Below are 6,528 nucleotides of genomic sequence, written 5' to 3'. Positions count from 1 at the left end.
AGAAATCCATATAAAATGGTAAAGCAAAGAGTTAAATGAGGTCCAGAAACATCAGTCTGCTGCAGTCCTACAGTTATCAGATAGAGAATTATAACAATGGCATCCTGACATTAAGCTTTACCTATATGGTTCACAACACAAAAACTAGCATTTTTCAGTGGTAAGTAGTGTACCAAATGATTGGAATCTCTATTTTACAAACTTTAAAAAACTATAAGTCACCATCATCACAATTTTGAAAAATTTTTGATAAGAAAATAGCATGTGAGTTTTATGCTATATCTGAATTCTAGATGTGATATTTTGATGCCAGGTTTTTTTTTAACTTTTTTCTAACATTTAGAAGTTGAAAGATTTCACATAAAAATCTGACAGCCATACATAACTTAGAAATCAAAAATTTCTTATAAATAATACGATCATGGGACATGACTAAATGATGTCCACATATATCTACCCCTCACAACAATTTTGATTTCCTTCTAAATAAAAAAGTGTTAAAAATTTCATTAGTTTTAATTTTAAAAAATTAAGTGTTTAATCTCAAATCAAGATATGTAAACAATTTCCATAGATAGAGAAAAAAGCATACCATTGGAAATGAAAACAAGTGTATGAAAATAATAAACAATAATTTAAATATATATGGTTATACATACAATTTAATGTAATAAAAATTTATTATATCCTCTAAAAAATGAGAAGAAGGTGGTGGTTGGTAGAGGAGCATTATGAATGAGTGATACTTTGGAAAGGCAATCTTTCTGTAGCATTTCCTCAGTAATATTTCAAAACTTTGGGGGTTCCCCATTACCTTTCATTAAAGTTGTACTTTAAAAGTTATGACACAGAAAATCACCCTTTAAATAAAACAAAATGCTAAGGCAAATGTGCTTCTAGCCACATGGGAAAAGCAAATGGGCTAAAAACATAAAAGATGGATATGTACAGCTTGGATATGTTCACAAATCAATAAGTAGTGCAGTTCAAATTTAGTCCCTATGTATAGTCTGATTAGAAAATATTATTGAGTCTACAGCCATGCTACCCTGAACAAGCTGATCCTGTCTTGATCTCGGAAGCTAAGCAGGGTCGGGCCTGGTTAGTACTTGGATGGGGGATCCCCTAGGAAGACCAGGTGCTATAGGTGTAAGAAAAATAAAATAAATAAAAAATAAAGTATTGTAAGCTGACAAGGTCCTTGCAATTTGTGAGGTCAACCAAGAGTTGCCTCGCCTAAAAAAAAAAAAAAAGAAAAGAAAAAGAATATATTGTTGAATGAAATAGTAAAGATATCTTTGCCTAAAACTATAATGTCAAAATATATTTATTTAGTATTTCTACATGAAGTAAATTATACAAAGAAAAGTAATCTTTATCTGGAAGGTGGTATAACTTTTCACGAGCTATCATAGTACAGAGTTATATAACCCAGCTGTCTGCATGTGAGTCAATCTATAGGATATAACCTTTGAGGAGAGTAGCTTGTTTGGCCTGCAGGCCATCTAAGAAGTTAGAAAAAAGTCAAATTTTCAGGATATTTCTTGGAATCTCTGAGAGCATGGACACATTCATTTTAGAAATTTGGTCATGCCATGCACAAGGTAATTTCTAGGCATGTTGAGAGGTAATTTTCCACTAAATCATTCATATCTTCCACAAAAGGAAAAGCTCCTCATTAGTTACCTATAGCTCCATACTCTCCCCACAGGCTATCAATTGATCAAATACATAATTAGAGAAAAAAGATAAAGAGAATTTTAAAAATAAGTTTTTAAAAACTTATTTATTTTAATATAAAATATGTGAAAGTGCTTTCTAAGAACACAACAAGCAGTCATGTATAAGAAAAAAAATTGTCATAAAAATTATGAAAAAATTCTTCCTAAAAAAATCTACCTACATATTTTAGACTTTAATAACTGGCATATAAATATTAACATATTCAGGAAAAGATTAGAAAGAATCATTTTAAAAATATAATTCTTAACATTTTTGAAATATGTGATTAAATCTCACTTGTATTAGAAGAAATAACATTTTAATCTATTTTTTAATAGGCAAGACAACATCAACACTATATAGGGAGCCTAAGGGATATAGGCTGAGTTTTGATCAAATGTAAATTAATAAATTTAAACATATATGATTAGAGAATAAATATAATCTAGACTATGAAAGGAAACATTAATACATTATTTAAAAATTAGTGTTGGAAAATTTATATTAGTTTTCAAAACATTGTCAAGTAATATTTTTTGGGAATAAATCACTACTGTAATTTCTTCAAAGAGAAGAAAATATCTGATTAGAACTGGCAAATATTTGAAAAAGCACACCAATAAATGTACATCAAAAATACTGCATGGAACATAAGAGTCATCGGAGTTGCTATTGAATTTTCCAAAAATTAAATTCAAAATGTACATAAATTCCTTTGGAACACCTGAGTTTTTCCATTACGTAACATGTTGGGAAAAATAACACCTGACAAACTCCAAAGAAAAGTACAACTATTCTTTAGCTTGTTAAGGCACATGATATGATTAGTCCAAGTAAATATAAATATTTATTGAACATATCATATGCAAAATACTACATTTAACATGCAAATTATCTCAGGAAACCTAGTCATATATTAAGAAAGACAAAACCCATATAAAATAGCTAAAGTGAAAACATCATAGGGTCAAAAATAAATATCTTCATAATACCAACCAAGTCTTGGATCAGATCAAAGAGCTACTAAAGACATCTTTTTGCTGGAACTCTGCTCTTTCTAGATTGTTATTGTTGAAATGATAATTATAATGAGATATTGACATGGTGATTGAAAGATGCCAACAGATTCAAACAACAGTTACAGTTTCCTCCACATAAGTGGCCAAAGGGAGCAGAAGACATAGTCATAGCAGCATTGAGGGTTATTTGGTTAAACTAACCTAACCTTCAGCTTCCAGTATTATCAACTATAGGAGTAAGAGCCTCATATCTTTCATAGGGAATTTTAATATACTCCCAGCCTTTGGTTCTGTTCACATAGTCTTAAATAATTCACAAACACCATAGCACATACTATGTGGTATTAAACTCTGAGACTGATTGGATCAAAGATTTATTTCCTAAATTCAATTTCTTAGTCATAGCATATAGCTATCACACACTGGTAAATTCACCTGGACACACTCTAACTCATATTAATAGTAGCTGGGTTATCATGTAAGTTTACAATTACCACACTTATACCAATCTCAGATCTTCAAAGTGAAAAAACAGACAAACAATAACATTTCAGGCTAAAATTGTCATATTAGCAAATGATTCTAAACCTTCCAAGATAATAGAAAGAGAAAAAAATAACTTACTAACAACCATAATCAAAAGGGCAAAATACAAGCTAAATGTAAGTAAATGCAAAGTAATTCATTGAGAAATATTTTAAAAGTCACAAATAAAACAATAGCTTATAAAATTTATTTATACCCAAGAAAAGAACATAGGAAACCATATAAATCGTTTCATGACAATTTTGACTTAAAAAAACTAAGAAAACTCTGATACTGACATACAAAATAATATACATCTTTAAAGATAATATCTAACATTTTATGATGTCACTTTACAATTTAAAATACCCTTTCATAGATTGTAACACATTTAATTCTCAAAACTAGCTTATCACCCTTATTTTAGGATTTATCATCCCTATGTAAGAACACCTAAATCAAGGAAGTTAGGTAGCTTTTTCGACCTGTGCTGATATGCAGTGAACAACGAACTACAAAACATTAATTCTTACCTACTCTGAACATCCTTTCCACCCCCATTTCATTTTATCACACAACTAGTGAAACAGTGAAGCCTTCTCTCCACTTTAAACTCTTTTTCTCCACCTCAAAAATGCCATGGGAAATATTTCAAACTGGACAGTTTAAGACTGAACAAAAATATAATCAAAATTTCAAATTCAAACTGAAAACTACCTTGCATATGCGTCCTCTGGAAAGATGAAACTTGACTGATCTCTTCCTCATGATTCCTTCTTTCAAATGACTCTTTTTTCACCTGAAGCAAATAGGTACTGGAATCAAGAGGGTAATTAGGTATAACTGGGAATTTTTGTGCCAGTTGGATACCAGCAAAACAATAGAACAGATCTCATTATGCAGGAAAATGTATGGAAGAAAAATGAGCACTGCTGTATAAAACAGTCTGTAGAGAAAAGAGACACTACCTTATTTTTGAATATGATTAGAGTGAAATTCATTTGTTGAGCAGGAAGTAATGGCAACCATTAATGTAATAGAAAATACAGAGGAATTTAAATATCAGCAAGTGGAAAACTGATTGAATTGCAACTTGTTTAAGCATGCGAAAATAAAGGGGGAAAAGTAAAAGAGAAAGAGCAACATAAATAAGAGCTAAAGTAAATTAGAAAAAGTTGAATTACATATCGAAGTTGTTAGGCTAAGTGAGAGTAGTAAAGGAGATTAAATACAACAGAATTTTCAAGTTGAGTTAAAAAGAGAAAACAGAAACGTAGTTTTACTAAAATCACAATGCAAAGTGACAAAGTAGTTGAAAATAAAAATTTGGAAAGCTATCCATGTCAAACAAAAATGATAAACGATCACGTGTTAGAGCAAGGATCGATGTACTAAGATACCTAGTATAGCAAATAATATTATGTAATGACTAAGATCTAATTTATTAAGATTAACAAGAGTGATAAACCTCAAACTATAAAATTCCTGCAAACATATACACATATTGGTATTTTAATATGTAACACTGAAACTCTTAGAAGTAAAGAATTTAAGTGAAGAATGTCAATAAACCTCCTAATTGATATTATTCTGCCCATTGAACATATACAAAAGTTGATCTCGTACTTCATTTTTATAAATAATATTTAGGTAAAGATAAAAGAGAAAAAGAATGAAAACATACAGATATCAATAGAGATTGAGGTTTAACCATATTAACTTTTTATTAAGGCTTAATATAAAAAACATATAAATTTTTATATTTTTTAATAAACTGCTCAATTATGTTTTAATCAATATGCACACATGCAAAACTATACAGATCAGATATAGAACATTTCCAATATCTTAGAAGGCTCCATCGAGTTGCTTTCCAGTAAGTAAATATCCTCTCTTTTGACTTCCATCACCATGAATTTTGCTTGTTGTAAAATTTAATTTCAGCATATTCAAGGAATCATACTGTATGGAATCAGGTATATCTGGATTCTTTGACTCAATACGTCATATGTGAGCTTTATTCACATTCTTGAGTACTTTAGTGGATTGTTTTTCATTGCTGTGACTTATTGCATTGTATTTGTATGCTACAATTTAGTTAGCCTTTCTCTTGTTAGTGGGTTTTGAGTTGTGTCCAGTTTTTGCCAACTATGAATAAGATGCAATGAGTATGTATTATCATAGTTATGTGCATGCAGTTCTCCTGAGTTTATACCATAGCAGTGGGGTGCATGAGTCATAGATGTAGAAATATGTTAAACTTTAGTAGATTCTAACAAAGAGATGTCTAGAATGGTTGTAAAAATTTACTTATCATCAGCAATGTACGAGAATTCTACTTGTTTAGTATTTTGCCATTACTTTGCATTCTTAATCTTAATTTTAACTCTATTGACATGTTTGCCGTTATTTCATGGCAGCTTTAATTTGCATTTACATGAAAATAATTAATTTGAACATATTTTTCATTAACTAATTGTCCACTTGGATACCATTTTTTATGAACTGCCTTTTCAAATATTTCGTTCATTTTTTTAGTTAGTTGTTTTTTGTTTGTTTGTTTGTTTTTACTTTTTAGACCTGTGCTAATATGCAGTGAACAATGAACTACAAAACATTAGGTCTTACCTGCTCCAAGCATTAGGTATGATAAATGAACCATGTGTACTTGAAAATAATGTATTTAGGAAGTTAAGTGTAGGTTAAATTGATAATACAGTTGTTCAATTTTCTACATTTTTACTGAATTATGTTTGCTGCTTCTATTACTTAATTAGACACATGAAAATCTCCAAATATGAAAATAATTTATCTAGTTCTCCTTTTAGTTTTGTCTATTTTTGCTTTTATATTTTGAAGGACTATTATGCATTTGTTTCCATATTTCATCATTCTGAAATGTTTTCCTTAATCTCCAGTAATATTCTTGCATTAAATTCTACTTTATTTTATATTACTATAACCACCTTCACTATTTTTACTTATTATTTTAATTACAGATTTTCTTCTATTCATTTACTTTCAGCCCATCTGTTACTTTGTTTTTAAAGTGTATCTCTTTTTTAAAAGTGTACAGTTGGGTTTGTAATTTTGTGTATTTTTACCATTCTGGCAATCTTTATATTTTGATTCATGAGATCATCCCATCTTTATTTACTATAATGACTGATATAGTTGAGTTTAAATCCACAATCTCATTATATTTTATTGTCCCGACTATTTTTGCTTTTCTTTTCCCTTTATTTTATATGGAGAGGCAAAA

General features: G+C 29.5%; 1 pseudogene; it reads left to right on the top strand.

Moving 5' to 3' along the window:
- Positions 1-1,031: 1,031 nt before the first annotated feature.
- LOC111739514 lies at positions 1,032-1,150 on the top strand (annotated as a pseudogene).
- The last annotated feature ends 5,378 nt before the right edge of the window (positions 1,151-6,528 follow it).

Source organism: Pteropus vampyrus, unplaced genomic scaffold (genome assembly GCF_000151845.1).
Source record: "Pteropus vampyrus isolate Shadow unplaced genomic scaffold, Pvam_2.0 Scaffold2, whole genome shotgun sequence".
NCBI lineage: Eukaryota > Metazoa > Chordata > Mammalia > Chiroptera > Pteropodidae > Pteropus > Pteropus vampyrus.
The sequence above is the reverse complement of the archived record's forward strand: the minus strand, read 5'-3'. Positions and strand labels throughout refer to the sequence as shown.